Source organism: Tiliqua scincoides, chromosome 3, assembly GCF_035046505.1.
Source record: "Tiliqua scincoides isolate rTilSci1 chromosome 3, rTilSci1.hap2, whole genome shotgun sequence".
NCBI classification, from domain to species: domain Eukaryota; kingdom Metazoa; phylum Chordata; class Lepidosauria; order Squamata; family Scincidae; genus Tiliqua; species Tiliqua scincoides.
Genome location: NC_089823.1, coordinates 239,389,142 through 239,406,084, shown reverse-complemented (window position 1 = coordinate 239,406,084; position 16,943 = coordinate 239,389,142). Strand labels below are relative to the sequence as shown.

General features: G+C 46.9%; 1 protein-coding gene across 5 annotated transcripts in view; it reads right to left on the bottom strand.

The window, feature by feature from the left end:
- Window positions 1–16,943, bottom strand: part of LPP (LIM domain containing preferred translocation partner in lipoma) — a 313,546-nt gene that overhangs the window by 254,604 nt on the left and 41,999 nt on the right. Inside the window, exons 1-2 of one of the 5 annotated variants that reach the window (XM_066619986.1) lie at window positions 12,621–12,696; window positions 11,842–12,049 (exon numbers count right to left, since the gene is read on the bottom strand). The exons of 2 other annotated variants lie outside the window; for them this stretch is intronic. The gene's annotated coding sequence lies outside the window, so the exon portion shown is untranslated. Of the gene's footprint in view, window positions 1–11,841; window positions 12,050–12,620; window positions 12,709–16,141; window positions 16,207–16,943 lie in introns of those variants that run through there. 2 more of the 5 variants (XM_066619989.1, XM_066619988.1) reach the window with 2 other exon arrangements.

Below are 16,943 nucleotides of genomic sequence, written 5' to 3'. Positions count from 1 at the left end.
TAAGTGGGTGGTGAGCTGCTGGGGGGGGAGGTGGGTTCCTCCCAATTTTCACTTTTTAAAAAGCCCGGGCGTGACGTCACTTCCGGTTGTGACATCACTTCCAGGGCAACATTTTGAGCTTGGCACTGGGCTACACAATTACTAGCTATGCCACTGGACAGCCCTTGGCATCAGGGCTGGGCTATGGGCAGCAACCACAGGGCCAATTGGCAAGCCAGGCCTAAAGCCAGAAGTCACAGCAAGGAAAGCACCAGAACCAAGAAGACCTTGTAGCTCAGACAAAGTCCCAGCCCAAACAGGAAGCTCCTTATATCTCTGTTAGAAGGATCCTATGGTCAGTATACATGGGTGGGTTGAGCCAGTCAAGAGCCTGAGAGCCTTTTGCGCATGTGATTATCTGGGAATTCTGGCTGGTTGCTAAGCAGAGGGAAGTCACTCTCACAATCGGAAGGCTTGCAACACCAGCCCAGGTAGCATCTGGCACGTAAGACTGAAACCACCTATAAGGACATAAGAACAGCCCCACTGGATCAGGCCATAGTCCCATCTAGTCCAGCTTCCTGTATCTCACAGCGGCCCACCAAATGCCCCAGGGAGCACACCAGATAACAAGAGACCTCATCCTGGTGCCCTCCCTTGCATCTGACATAGCCCATTTGTAAAATCAGGAGGTTGCACATACACATCATGGCTTGTAACCCATAATGGATTTTTTCTCCAGAAACTTGTCCAATCCCCTTTTAAAGGCATCCGGGCCAGATGCCATCACCACATCCTGTGGCAAGGAGTTCCACAGACCAACCACACACTGAGTAAAGAAATATTTTTTTTGTCTGTTCTAACTCTTCCAATACTCAATTTTAGAGGATGTCCCCTGGTTCTGGTGTTATGTGAGAGCATCTCTCTATCCACTTTATCCTTCCCATGCATAATTTTGTATGACTCTTTTCTAGGCTGAAGAGGCCCAAACACCGTAGCCTTTCCTCACAAGGAAGGTGCCCCAGCCCAGTAATCATCTTAGTCGCTCTCTTTTGCACCTTTTCCATTTCCACTATATCCTTTTTAAGATGCGGTGACCAGAACTGGACACAATACTCCAGGTGTGGCCTTACCATATATTTGTACAACGGCATTATAATATTAGCCATTTTGTTCTCAATACCTTTTCTAATGATCCCAAGCATAGAATTGGCCTTCTTCACTGCTGCCGCACATTGGGTCGACACTTTCATCGACCTGTCCACCACCACCCCAAGATCTCTCTCCTGATCTGTCACAGACAGCTCAGGACCCATTAGCCTATATGTGAAGTTTTGATTTTTTGCCCCAATGTGCGTGACTTTACACTTACTGACAATGAAGTGCATCTGCCATTTTGTTGCCCATTCTGCCAGTCTGGAGAGATCCTTCTGGAGCTCCTCACAATCACTTCTGGTCTTCACCTCTCGGAAAAGTTTGGTGTCGTCTGCAAACCTAGCCACTTCACTGCTCAATCCTGTCTCCAGGTCACTTCTGAAGAGCTTGAAGAGCACCGGTCCCAGGACAGATCCTTGGGGCACACCGCTTTTCACCTCTCTCCATTGTGAAAATTGCCCATTGACACCCACTCTCTGCTTCCTGGCCTCCAACCAGTTCTCAATCCATGAGAGGACCTGTCCTCTAATTCCCTGACTGTGGAGTTTTTTCAGTAGCCTTTGGTGAGGGACCGTGTTGACCGCCTTCTGAAAGTCTAGATATATAATGTCCATGGGTTCTCCTGCATCCACATGCCTGTTAACCTTTTCAAAGAATTCTAAAAGGTTCGTGAGGCAAGACTTACCCTTACAGAAGCCAGGCTGATTCTCCTTCAGCAAGGCCTGTTCGTCTATGTGTCTGGAGATTCTATCTTTGATGAGGCATTCCACCATCTCATCTACCAACACACTCAAAGATATCACAGAAACTGGCCAAAGGCCCAAATTCTATCCAACAAACATTCCCCTACCTTGAGAAAGCCTCTGTGACTGCCCCCCCCCCAAACTGCAGGAAATAGTGTGCGTTCCATTAGCACAACTGCATCATGGCTGGAAATTTGGATAGGATCAGGCCCCAAGTCAACAACCAAATTTACTGGGAGTTTGCAATGGTCAAACTAAGACAAATAATGTCCACACTAAATGGAAAAACTCTGCCTCAATTAGTTGTCAGACCTCAGCAAACCGCAATGAACTTATTTGCTATACCAGAAATAGACTGAAAAGGAAATATACTTTTTTCCTTAGTTACTGGAATTACCTTCCAGCCTGGCAAGGTCAAGCCAGCCCAAGGGCAGGCACAACTCCTCCGACCTAACTTTGCCCCATCTCGAGCATGAGTGGTGCACCCCCACAGTCTGCAACAGTACAAGAAACCCATCTAGGATGTTTCCTCCTTTTGAGTGCCCTGCTCCCTGTCGTCCTCGCTGGCCAGGCCTTCAGTCACCACCAGCCCTCAAAGGCTCCACAAACACTAGAGTTGGAACTCAGCTGCCAGCAGCAACCTTCACAAACAACAGGTGCATGGCACAGGCGATGAGCAGTGGGGCAACAGGGCAAGGGCAGGGTGGCACACTTCAGAATTCAGCTGAAAACAAGTAACAGGGAGACAACATGGATCAATGGAATTTCTTCTACCAAACAATGAGGAAAGAACTAAAAGAATATTTTGTATCAACACAATACCTGTTGGTATTTGGAGAAAAAATGAACATGGAAGGCCATGCAAAGGCTAAAGCTGCCTTCTCCCAAGTCAGAGTGCTGGTCTATCCAGACCCATCTGCGCGCTGCCTCTACAAGGTTCAGACTGGCTGCTTTGGCCAAAAACATGTTAGCACAGTTAACAACTTTGTTTCATATAGTTTGGTGTAAGAACAACAACAATAAATATGCTAAGCTGGTCAGGGCCACCCAAACCACACAGATGTCTACAAAGAAGTCAGACTAAATGTGTCCCAAATCCATTCCTAGTATGGTACAAAAAATGAATACAAAATCAGTACCAGCTCAGTCGTCACCCAGGTCAACAAGGACCATGCCAGGTGCTAGAGTTCCTTGGCACCTGGTGATAAGTGGGCTACAGGACTCAGGATTGAACAACCAAGACTGGAGACTGTAGGGCTCCAGAAAGAAATATCACTTAAGCAGGAAAAATTCACAAAAAAAAAAACACCAACAAAGGTAAGTTCAGCCCACCCAAAAATTGAAAGGCTGTGGCAGAAGAAGACCAAAGTGATCCCAGTGGTGATTGGTACCCTGGATGCTATTCCAAAACACCTTAAAAAGCACCTGAAGAGCATTAGGGCCACAGAAATTGCCATCAATCAACTGCAAAAAGCAGCATTACTAGGAACAGTTTCCATTTTGCAACGGTACTGATAATATCAGAATAGACTAAAAGCCAGATATTCCAAGGCCATTGAGAAGGACTTGATGTCGGGATAAAACAAACCAGTTGATAACACCTACCTGTCTGTGCGAAAATCTAATAATAATCACGTTTCTTTGTCATCCCCAGGGGATGCTTAAAATGACACAAGCACAGTAATGCACCTTCCGTGGCTGGAGATCAAGCAGGGCAAAGAGCAATAGCAGAATGTACAGGAAAGACAAAGGTCTGAAATTTGGTGGGTCCAAATCAAAATGTGGTGATGTGTCTCTTGTGAACCGTGCATGACTCTGAACAATTCTTGGGTTAGAAAGTCTGGGAGAAAAATAGCAGGCAAAAGGGACGTCACCACAAAGTCAGGCACATCTAGTTGGACCCTGTAAGATGCAGAGCACTGGGTTGAATGGACCCTCCATCTAGCACTGAGCTCTTCCTAGGTTCTGTTAGGTAGGCTGGATTGGCACAAGCACAGCAACTGATAATAGGCTCTGGGGCTAAAGCCCTTGTGAGTCCTCATAACCGAGTCGTGACAGTGTGAACAAGGTCAGAAGCCTCAGTGGAGGCGAACTCAAGCAAAGCACATAAGCAAGCTTATTTCTGAGTGTCAGCTCTCCCTGGAAGAAGGTCTAAGGTTACATTTACGAAGCTATGCGGAAACCCCAGAGCCCATCCTGTTTACGGACCAGGCTGCCCGGCTGGATAAACAAGCCCGTGTCTTGCTAAGGAGTGCCGGTAACAGAGCAGCCCAGCAGGTGTCATCATAATTAAGTGTCCGTTATACTATACGCCTGCAAGCGGAACATAAAACTGCCATCACTGCTCTTTCCCGGCTTGACTGGTGCCCTCCTACAAGGCGCGACAAGAGCAGGTTACTTACATCATGGCTGCTGAGGAGCCAGGGAATGTACAATATGTGCGGCATACACACAGCTGCTGCCAGTCTCCAAAGCAGAGACAGACGCCACTGGAGAAGGGGTAATGCCACATTATGAGGGCCTCGCTGTCCTCATTCATCCATCACCTTGTCACTCAGGCACCTTGGCAGCCTGTCCAAATACATTCTTCCACCTCCCCCATAGCATTTCACTGGCACCCATAATCCTGGTAACATTCATGATATGCTTATGGCTAAGTGGACTGTATCCAGCCCAGAACAAGATCTGAACTCTCTGCCTTCAGAGTTGTCCTCAAGTGTCCTCAAGCATACAAGCAAAATATGGGGGATGGGGAGGGAGCAGGCACAGGGCTGGTCTAAACCGTTGGAGACCCTTCAGCCAATTGACCCTTCTCTTCAATTGACCATGAGACCAAAGTCATTGCATCTGGTCTAAATTTCCCCAAGGGAGTTGGCTGAAGTGCTCAAGCAGAAGGATAAAGTATCTCTAATCTGCGTTCCATTTATCTGACTGGGAATCCCTGGGCCAGTCATGGGAGGGGGGAGGAGAAGACGCTGTATGCTATCTTGAGGACAGATAGGCTACAAATTTAACTAGTACTAATAATCCACAAGCTGCTGGATCAGATCAAGGTCCATCTTGTCCAGCCTTCTTGACAAGATCCCAGCAGGCAGCAGATAATCCACTGAAAACAGGTCAGTGGTTCACATGCTCTGCCCTCTTCCCCTGCCTTTAGGTCTCAACTCTCCACCTGAACAATAGACAAAGAACCTTGCCCTGTTTCTAGTCAGGTGAAACTGCCACATATGGAGTCAGGCTATTTGGCCATCTAACCTATTAATAGAAATTCAAATATTCCATAAAAAGAAAACTATTGGTTTAAGATCAATCAGTGACAACATGCTCACAATTTTCCCTCATGCTCAAAAGAGGAGGGGAAATTGGACATTAAGGAGGCTTGTGTGGCAGGGAGAAAATGAACATTTCCACTGTTATACTCATTCTATCAGTCATACAATCTGAACCTTCCATTTGATCGCCCTGAAATTTGGCACAGACTAAGGAGGGCACAGACTCCCAACAGCCCTCTGAAGAACTGTTTATTCTAAACAGTTTTACTCTGCTTTTCCTCTCTGAAAAAAGAGGTGCCCACAGTGGCTAACAATTCATATTAAAAGCATAAAATATTTTTATGTTATAAAAATATAAAATCTTAAAAACAACAACCATCACCAACAGCCACCATAACAATTTACACCAAATTCGGGAAAGCAAGACATAAGAACATAAGAACAGCCCCACTGGATCAGGCCATAGGCCCATCTAGTCCAGCTTCCTGTATCTCACAGCGGCCCACCAAATGCCCAGGGAGCACACCAGATAACAAGAGACCTCATCCTGGTGCCCTCCCCTGCATCTGACATTCTGACATAACCCATTTCTAAAATCAGGAGGTTGCGCATACACATCATGGCTTGTACCCCATAATGGATTTTTCCTCCAGAAACTTGTCCAATCCCCTTTTAAAGGCGTCTAGGCTAGACGCCAGCACCACATCCTGTGGCAAGGAGTTCCACAGACCGACCACATGCTGAGTAAAGAAATATTTTCTTTTGTCTGTCCTAACCCGCCCAACACTCAATTTTAGTGGATGTCCCCTGGTTCTGGTATTATGTGAGAGTGTAAAGAGCATCTCCCTATCCACTCTGTCCATTCCCTGCATAATTTTGTATGTCTCAATCATGTCCCCCCTCAAGCGTCTCTTTTCTAGGCTGAAGAGGCCCAAACGCCATAGCCTTTCCTCATAAGGAAGGTGCCCCAGCCCCGTAATCATCTTAGTCGCTCTCTTTTGCACCTTTTCCATTAACACTATGTCTTTTTTGAGATGCGGCAACTAGAACTGGACACAATACTCCAGGTGTGGCCTTACCATCGATTTGTACAACGGCATTATAATACTAGCCGTTTTGTTCTCAATACCCTTCCTAATGATCCCAAGCATAGAATTGGCCTTCTTCACTGCCGCCGCACATTGGGTCGACACTTTCATCGACCTGTCCACCACCACCCCAAGATCTCTCTCCTGATCTGTCACAGACAGCTCAGAACCCATCAGCCTATATCTAAAGTTTTGATTTTTTGCCCCAAAAGACAGGTTTTCCCTGTCTCAGAAAGACAGACAGTGAGATAGGTGCCACCAGGAAAACAAGACAGATGGAGCCAGGCTGCTTAAGAGCGAAGGAGTTACACTGCCATGCCAAAGGTCCCCCCCCCACCTGAATCTCAGCCAGCCAGCAGCATAGACAGAGGGGGAGTCACAGCACAAAGTTTTTGCAGGTGCCTGAATGTGCCATGCAAGTGGCATCTCCCTCTCCCCTTTGGAACCATTCTGGATGGTAAGAGCAAAATGGAAGTGCCTCCTCAGTTTTCCTCTCACTGATTGGAATGGCTCCAAAGGTGAGGGGGAGGGGCCGCTTGCACAACGTGTTCAGGCGTCTGCAAAACTTAGTGCATTGACCCACCCTCTAGCTACACTACTACAGACAGCACCTGGCATGCAACAGCCCACCCTTTTCCGAGGGGTGAAGACCAGAAGAGTGAAGAGCTCCAGAAGGATCTCTCCAAACTGGGAGATGGGGCAGCAAAATGGCAGATGCGTTTCAATGTAAGTAAGTGTAAAGTCAAGCACATTGGGGCAAAGAATCAAAACTTTACATATAGGCTAATGAGTTCTGAGCTGTCTGTGACAGATCAGGAGAGAGATCTTGGGGTGGTGGTGGTGGACAGGTCGATGAAAGTGTCAACCCAATGTGCGGCGGCAGTGAAGAAGGCCAATTATATGCTGGGGATCATTAGGAAAGGCATTGAGAATAAGACAGCTAATATTGCAATGCCATTGTACAAATCGATGGTAAGGCCACACCAGGAGTCCCGTTCTGGTAGCCACATCTCAAAAAGGATAAAGTGGAGATGGAAAAGGTGTAAAAGAGAGCAACCAAAATGATTACTGGGTTGGGGCAGCTTCCTATGAGGAAAGACGCTTGGGCCTCTTCAGCCTAGAAAAGAGGCGCCTGAGGGGGACATGACTGAGACATACAAAATCATGCAGGGGATGGACAGAGTGGATAGAGAGATGCTCTTTTCCCTCTCACATAACACCAGAACCAGGGGACATCCACAAAAGCCGAGTGTGGGGAGAGTTAGGACAGACAGAAGAAAATATTTCTTTACCCAGCGTGTAAGTCTGTGGAACTCTTTGCCACAGGAAGCAGTAATGGCATCTTGCCTGGATGCCTTTAAGAGGGGATTGGACAAATTTCTGGAGAGAAGTTCATTACGGGTTACAAGTCATAGTAGGTATGTGCGAGCTCTTGGTTTTAGAGGCAGGCTGCCTCTGATTGCCAGATGTAGGGGATGGCACCAGGACGCAGGTTGTGTCTGTTGTCTTGTGTGCTCCCTGAAGCATTTGGTGGGCCACTGTGAGATACAGGAAACTGGACTAGGTGGGCCTTTGGCCTGATCCAGCTTGGCTCTTCTTATGTTCTTATGTTCAACCCCACTGATCTCAAGAGATGAACAAATTCAGGTAAAGGGAGGCAGTCTTTCAGGCATCCTGGTGCCAGTCCATATAGAGTTCTAAAGGACTGAATTGCAAGGGAACCAGTGCCACTGGAAAAGCAACAGAGTGTGACAACTGCACCATCTGAAAGATGGATTAAATTTCAGCTGATAATAACGATGGTTGCAGTTGGTTCACCTAGCCCAGCGATTTTCCACTGGTGAGCTGCAAAACAGAGATGTACCCTCTGCCAATTCCCTGCAGAGTTCATTCACCAGAGTTCACTGTTATGATTTCATGAAAGTTCCCTTTAGCATTCATAAAGTGCCCTTTTAGATCCAGCCATACTAGGGGGAAATGCCACCTGTTGCCAATTGCTCTTGCTGTGCAAAACTACTGTGCCCTAAACAATGATGTATGTGGCTGGCAGAAATTCACGTGTATTGCAATCCTACTCACACTTACCTGGGAGGAAACTCCATTAAAATACCTTATCTGGTGTGCTCCCTGGGGCATTTGGTGGGCCGCTGTGAGATACAGGAAGCTGGACTAGATGGGCCTATGGCCTGATCCAGTGGGGCTGTTCTTATGTTCTTAAAAACACTCTGCGACTTACTTCTGAGTAAAGATGCCTGAATTACTTCTCACAATGGACATGCTGCCTCTTCCTAATCTCCAGCAATTCTCCTGTTCTCTGCAGATGCCACCTATCATTAATATGTACATTTTAGGCCTAGGTTAGCATGTGGAGCCTGAACCAAACCAAGTCAGTAATGGAGACGTTGCTAGCAGTTCCTAGCTGCAAGAATGTGAGTAAACAAACAAAAAGATTGTTGTCTCTCCTTTGCTGGCCAGAAAGGACAGACAACAAGAATTACAACCCATCGGAATGTTTAACACCTCAATAGACTGAGGGGCGCCAGATCAAGCAGAATGGAATGCAGCTATGGATCTCTAGTTGGGAGGGGTAAGAACTAAGAGGGCTAGCAACCAGGCCAACTTTAAGAAGGTTCTGTCCTCAAAAGTTTCTGATTGGACAGTCTAAATAAGTATGAAGTCACCTCAGCACTATTAGCATAAGAAGTATAATAATAATTGCCCCAAGGGGTGTGCATGTTTCTTCTTGGGCAGAGTGTTTGGGTACAACATCCTGCACGCTGTGAGCTCCATTGTCTACCATGGGCATCTGACCTCACAGGTAGCGTGGAGCTAAAAGATCTACAAGAGTAACTGACCCAGGTGAGAGATAGGGATTAACAGAGATAGCCAGCTAGCTTTATTATTTTATTGCTGATATGTTTCCTAGATGTTTATGCCTCTAGCATTTGCTGCCATATGTAACCTTATGTACTTTTTATTGTATTGGCAACCTTCAGTCTCGAAAGACTATGGTATCGTGCTCTGAAAGGTGGTTCCGGCACAGCGTCTAGTGTGGCTGAAAAGGCCAATCCGGGAGTGACAATCCCTTCCACACCGGGAGCAAGTGCAGTCTGTCCCTGGTCTGTCTCCCTGGCTATGGGCCTTCCTTCTTTGCCTCTTAGCCTCAGACTGTTGGCAAAGTGTCTCTTCAAACTGGGAAAGGCCATGCTGCACAGCCTGCCTCCAAGCGGGCCGCTCAGAGGCCAGGGTTTCCCACTTGTTGAGGTCCATCCCTAAGGCCTTCAGATCCCTCTTGCAGATGTCCTTGTATCGCAGCTGTGGTCTACCTATACCTTATGTACTTAATAAACTATGTACCTTATGTACTTAATAAACTAAAATCTCTTTTACCAAGTTGTTGCATTGTCTGTTGGGGACAAAGTTTCAGAATCCTGCCTGGTCGTTCAGCAAGCTATCAAGTGCTCATTGAGGTCTAGTAACTTGAGGACTGAGGCTTTAATTGGAGAAAGAGCTCAGTGCCTGCAAGGGATAGAGTTAAGCCTAGAGGGTCTCAGTGTCCCTGGACTGAGGCACTGGCACATACAGGGTGGTGGCAGTACTACTGGACAGGGGGGCCTTGAGGGCATTAGGGTTCGAGAGCCAAGAACTCTGAGCACCCCAAACCCCCCTAAGTTTGCGACACCACCACAGAGCAAAGGAGCCCTGGTATTCTCATTGAAGCCATGAGAAAAAAACTTCTGCTGGGGAACTGTTCCAAGTGCAGGCCACAATCATTTTGCAACAGATCTGCACCAAATGTTCGTTATAAGGGAGTGGTGACCGGACAAGCAGTGTTATTTTATGAATGAAACAGAATAAAAGCTTCAATTCAGGTTGTTCTCAGATCAGAAAGCAGCAGTCATGTTTATTAACAGCAAAAAAAACTTCTGCACTAACCCCAGATCTACACTAACCTCACTCCCCAATCAAATATACATTATGTTATAAATGCCGATACAGCTCCTCACTGAAAACAAGAAGACTTTTAAGGCTAATTTTATTACAGTACAGGTTAGTTAGTTGGCAACCTTCAGTCTCGAAAGACTATGGTATCGCGTTCTGAAAGGTGGTTCTGGAACAGCGTCTAGTGTGGCTGAAAAGGCCGATTCGGGAGTGACAATCCCTTCCACACTGGGAGCAAGTGCAGTCTGTCCCTGGCCTGTCTCCCTACAGTACAGGTACATCAAAGAAATTCATGGATTTTCTTAGAAATAGAAAAAGAATAAATTTCTGAACAAACCTGACTCTTTGAAAATAATTTGACAGACGCGCTCAAGGAAATCAGAGTTATCTATGATGAAATCAAACCAAATGTTTTGACCCTGGGGATTCAGGCAAGAAACTGCTATATATATAGCTCATTTTTCAATGGGTTTGCAACAAATGTGGAGGAATGGTAGAGACTGTGGCCTGGTTATAGCACCCTGGGTTCCTGGTATAGATTACGGGGCTGGGGGCACCTTCCTTATGAGGAAAGGCTACGGTGATTGGGCCTCTTCAGCCTAGAAAAGAGACGCCTGAGGGGGACATGATTGAGACATACAAAATTATGCAGGGGATGGACAGAGTGAATAGGGGGGTGCTCTTTACACTCTCACATAACACCAGAACCAGGGGACATCCATTAAAATTGAGTGTTGGGAGAGTTAGAAGAGACAAAAGAAAATATTTCTTTACTCAGCGTGTGGTTGGCTGTGGAACTCTTTGCCACAGGATGTGGTGATGGCAACTGGGCTGGACGCCTTTAAAAGGGGATTGGACAAGATTCTGGAGGAAAAATCCATTACAGGGTACAAGCCATGATGTGTATGCGCAACCTCCTGATTTTAGAAATGGGTTATGTCAGAATGCCAGATGCAAGGAGGGCACCAGGATGAGGTCTCTTGTTATCTGGTGTGCTCCCTGGGGCATTTGGTGGGCCGCTGTGAGATACAGGAAGCTGGGCTAGATGGACCTATGGCCTGATCCAGTGGGGCTGTTCCTATGTTCTTATTTCAAGAAATTGAAAGAATATAGCATCCTGGGTTCCATTTCAAAGCAAAGCAAAGGGTTCAGATTTTACAAGACCAACAGAATGTCAGCTCTCATAGTAGTAGAACACTGTCCACCTCACCTTCATAACACAGGCCTTGGAATGTCTAAGCAGTTGATCTATGTATTAATTGTGGTTTCAGGTGATTTAAGTTTGTACATGAAGCTGGGTTACCTAAAGAGAAGGTAGTGGCTTCTGCATTCTTGGAGGGCTCCCTACATATGCAGCAGTAGATAAGTCTGTAAATTAAAAGAAAAGGGAGGGGGAGACACCACCTGACACAGACTGAGCAAGCTAAGACACATGTACACCCCTGAAAGCCATGAAATCTGGAGGTGTCATTAGAAATACAACAGCAGAACATGAGGTGGGGGCAGAGGGGAAATCCACCTGCTTAATCTTTTCAGAGCTTATCCTGGTGGTGCTAGCTATGGTTGTCTGCAGGGTAGAACAAGTACTGTAGAGGTTAAAAACAAATCTTATGTTTATTTAGAAGATCTGCTTTTAAATCAAAAGTTCTCAAAATAATTTACCTAGTCAGAGAATAATTAAGGCACTTCCAAGGCCCAAAGTGGATCACAAGTGACATTTGGTCCAATGATAGCGGGTCCAGGAAAAGGTACCATGGGACCAGGTCTGAGAACCACCTTGCTGCATCAGGCTGTAGCTCCATGTAGTCCAGCATCTCAGACCTCCTTTGGAGGGGGCAGCTGGGGTGGCTGTGCCAGGCGAAAACACAAACTGCGGGTGGAAGAGAAAAACTACCTGCAATTCACCTCCTGTGTAAGCTGAGCGCCTCCCCTCCCCTCCTCTAGAGTTGTGCTAAGCATTTCCACCGCACTTAGTGTGTGCCTTCTGGTTAAAATTATGTTAGTCAAGGGGCTGGTAACACATAAAATACTGATATACTGGAATGTGGTTATTTGCAGCAAGCTATCTTGGGAGGAACAGCCTGCTCCATGCCCCGCCCCCCCCACACTAAAAAGAAAAAAGAAATAAGTCCTTCTAGTTAGACAGAGGCTCAGAGTGGATCCCTGTGGCCATCGCCCTCCAAGCTTCCCTCCCTCTTGTCAGTTACCCAGGGGATCTCAACTGATCACTTGTGGGTTTATTTCCTTGGCTCCAAAGTCCCCTCAAAACTACCCTCCCATAGATCAAAAGCAATTAAATGGGGATTAGGGTAGAAGCAAAGACTGCCAGCTGCTCCCCGTCTGCAAACAAAACGTTTCTGGCAAAAGGAATCCACGTGCTTTGCGCATCTTGCAATGAGATGTAAGTGGTACATGCTCCAAGAAAAGGGTTAGATGCTCACTTGGGAGTCATGCTGCCAGCTCTCTCCTGCTCGCTTGCACACTCCTTCTGTGGGTCTCTTTTTGTGGTCTTCACCACCACACCCCCTCTTTCGATGGCTTCTGTCACTGCGCTCTCAGCAAGGTATTTTTAAATCTCTCGCCACAGCTCATAACTGCAAGTGTATCAGCCAAAATACCTCCCACTGAGGATGGCTATATATAGCTCCGCACACAGCCAGGAATCACACAGAAGATGTACCAGACGCAGCCAATGCTGGGAATGTGGCAGGAACTCAAGAGCCCCTGCTGGCCCTCCCAGCGCAGCACTCTGTCCTTGGACCGGATGCCTCAGAGGGGTTCACAAGCAGGGCAGGAACACAGAATGGTCTGATCATGGCCTGATCCCAAGCCTGGTCATCTGCCTCTGCTGGCTTGGCTGGTAGTCAAAAGCCTAGGAAGCCACCCGACAAGTCAGGGCCTTGGTCCTCTTAGCCCAGAAACATCCAACATCAGCTCTCCAGGATCTCAGGCCGTAAGAAGCCGATCCCACACCAACTGCTCCCTAATCTTTTTACAACTGGACAGACCAGGAATTGGAATCTGGGGCCTTCTGCTTGTGCTGGTCCCCACTCCCATGTCTTAGAGCTGCTGTGAAAGGTCCACAAGGTGTGCCACGGGAGTTTGGAGCCCAGCAGCTGAAAATGGCTGAAAAACTCTTCTGGGTCCTGCAGCTCTGTTTCTAGGGCAACTGTCTGTGGTAATGAATTGTCTGTCCCCCTTTCTCTGCTGGCAGATCTGGTAGAAAAAGAGGGACAGACAATTCATTACTACAGACAGTTGCCCTAGAAACAGAGAAACAAAAGCTAGAAGAGCCTCCCAGAAGCGACTTCATAAGAGGCAAAGACCGCAGAGAAGACCATAGTGGTCAGTGTGCCATGAGAAGAAAAATGTTGAAAGGCTTCAGGCAGAGAGGATTTTCCCACCCTGCTACCCTAGATCCCCTCAGATGCCAGAGACTGGACCTACTCTTCCCACATGTAAATCCCTGCTCTCCACACTCAGCTTGACCCCATCATGGATGGGTCTATTAGGAGGAGACTCTCCTGCACCCAAGTTCTCATAGGGGAGGCAAAGAGACATCCTGGAGCACACAGGATTGCCAGTAACTGGAAGGGGCAAATGTTGATGAGCAGCAAACCTGAGCTGAAGAGGAAGACAGAGGACAGAACTTGGGTTCGGGCCACATAGGCAAGTCTGAGAGCAACAGATCTCTGAGATCGTAAGGCTCACAAACCCTCCTTTATGCAGCAACTCCTGGATGCTCAAAGGGCTTCAAGTTAGCCTCAAATGCCCATTCCCGCAATTTTTCAGCCTCATTCACTGGCTGCAAAACTGGATTTGTTGATGGGGAGGTGACATTCACTAAGCGGGAAAGGAGCAAAATCCAACCCTGAAATCCAACCATCCTGGTGCTTCTTCCCCTACTGTTTCCCAGAAGCCACTTAAATTATGCCATGTGACCATTCAGTGCCACTTTGACCAGATCTTCTGTCTAATTAGAAGGGCACTTCAGAAGTGAGTTTTGCCCACCAAAAAGTTCACCCTCCAAATGTCTATCAGGGGCTCTGCTCCTATTCCACCCCCTGACCTCCCCAAAAGGTTAATTTCACACAGCCCCCCTTTAACTACGCTGCCTCAGTTAACACTTGAAAACAGTCTGTAGGGGATATCAGTGTTCTTATACTATTCCAAAAGGAGGACTGAGAGAAGAGCTTCCCCTGGGGCAGCTGGTGAATTCAGGCATCACATCAAAAGCATACAGTCAAGCTTCTTGATTTCTATTGTTTTATACAATGTCTGAACTGAGCCTCATGCTTACCTATCTTGCATTTGTCTAATTGTTGAAGGGCCCAATCCCATCCCAATTTCTTGAGCACTGATGCAGCTGCAACGCAGTCCCAAGGAAACAAACGTTCCCTTAACTGGAGGAAGCCTCTGAGACTGACTCCAGCACCACAGGATGCAGCAACACCCCACTGGCATAGCTTCACCAGTGCTGGGATGTTGGATTGGGCCCTATGCCATTTAAGTGAGACACAGATTTCCATAGTTTAATCATGTGCTGGGGCAGGTAATGCTACCCATTTGGCAAGCTAAAACTCCCTGGATGCCTTGGGAAAGGAAGCCATGATCTATCAAGGCATACCAATTGCTAAGGAAAAGTTGCATGCATCAGAGTCCAGGGCAGATTTTGATCCCACTCCCATCCTACTAAACAGGTGAGTAATTAGAGGAATCTGCCGTTCATTTTCCTTTGCCCTTTAGCAGTTAGCCGCACCTCCTCTCAACCTACCTTAGTGACATCCCAGCATACATTCTGACACTGCAGTCCACAGGGTGCATGGTATTTCACTCCACACTGAGATGCCTTCCCCTTTTTTCCCCCTTCACTCACACTGCAAGCCACTATAGGTGCTGTTTGAACAGCATGTGCTGAGTAGCTTGGACAGAAGGGATTTCAGTTGTAGCCCCAAATACCTCCATAGACACCCACTCCAGTGACCTTGTCGTACTTCCCACATGTCATGATTCATGCACGAGCACCAAATCAACACTGAACACTGTAGCAGGAAAAACAAAGCAGAGAAACTAGGCAGAAGAGCAACTTAGGATGGATCCGAGTGTTAGCTTCCAGGAAGCTCCTATCAGAACCCACACAATGCTTATTGTTCTCTCCAGTTTCTCCATTTTACTTCCCCTGGATTTCTCCCCTCTACCTCCCCTTCATCATTCAGGCAACCCTCTTTCCAGCTGCATTCTGAAAAGAAGTCTTGGCCTCTCTAGCTTCCCTCCATAATTCACAGTCACAGTGCTGCATGAAGGTGGCAACCCGCCACACGCAACAACGACTTGATCCCCCTCCCCACTCCAATTTTCATGGCTGCTTTTGCCTTCAAAGAACATATACAAACTGCAGCCAGTTTTGCTACCCTTTAAAGCTGAAAGCTGCACATTTGCAATTCGCTGGGTGTTTTTTTACTTCCATAACCATGAAGACAAGAAAGCTGCTTTTTATAATTAAAAAGAAATATCCACATTTCTCACCCCCAGGACTGTTACAGACCACTCACAGAATATCACTCCATATTAAAAAAATAATAATAATAATTGTTCTCCCCCAATCAGGAAATTTTATTGATTTAAAAGGATTTGTATCCCACTTTTCCCTTCCTGCAAGGGAGGCACTCAAGGCAGCTAACAGCATATCAAAAGTACATTTGTGTGCCTTAAAAGGCAGAAGGCACTGGAAAAACCAAGAGGTCATGTTAACTCTATAGGAAACACTCTGAACTGCCAGTGGCTCCCAGCACATGGCTCCCAATCAGGTAGCCACCTGAATAGTGAGTGCCAGCTGAGATTGATTTCTTTAGAGAAAGCACAAAGCAGAAGCTGAATGTGTGCACACAGGTGCATGTGTGCTCTCTCTCCCCCCCCCCCCCCCACACTTGCTGCTTCTCAAAAGCATTCAAGACCTTCTCACCATTTCATCACCAGAGCTGCAGCCAATGGAGAAAGGTTCCTGGTTCCCCATGCAGTGATCTATCCACTAACCAACTCTATGTTAAAAAGTCTATTTGCGTATCCATGCGCAAGCTCACTCACACTGGTGCGCTCTCTCTCTCTCTGGCTGCTGGCAGCATCCCAAGCCACATGCTAGCATCCTCACAATGGATTAGCTGTCTTATTCTGTCAGACATGGAAATGTTCACTCGAGGAAACTCAAAGAACTTTTGGGTGAAAAGCAGCAGCTCAGGCAGTTTTTGAGGAAATAAAAGATTCCACAGACGGGAGGAAAGAAGTAGAAGAAGAAATGATGCAAAGGATTTTGAAGAATGCTTGCTGTGGAGGTGATAGGAAATTTGACTCACCTTTATGGATTTCAAACGTATTCATCTCAAATTTCTTGCCACAGGGCAACCCAAGGGTGCTTATCCAGCAGAGAACAAACAATAAAATAAGCAAAAACCCCTGACTATCAGGCTGCAAGGAAATTCAACACTCCCTACCAAACATATCAGAAACAGCAGTGTGCCCTTCCTTCTGTGCTTATGGCATGGAGAACCAGTCTTTTCCAGAAGTGTCACAGGATGGGGGGGCAGCACACTGGTTTAAGGTGACTCAAATTCATGCTGGAAGAGGAGAGATCTACCAATGGGCTATGAGCCAAGATAGCTCTGTTGAAATGCACTGTGCCTCTGAATACCTTCAGGCCTTCTCATGGGCTTCCCATTTGGGACATCTGATTGGCTACTGCAGGAAACAAGAAACTGGACAAGATGGAC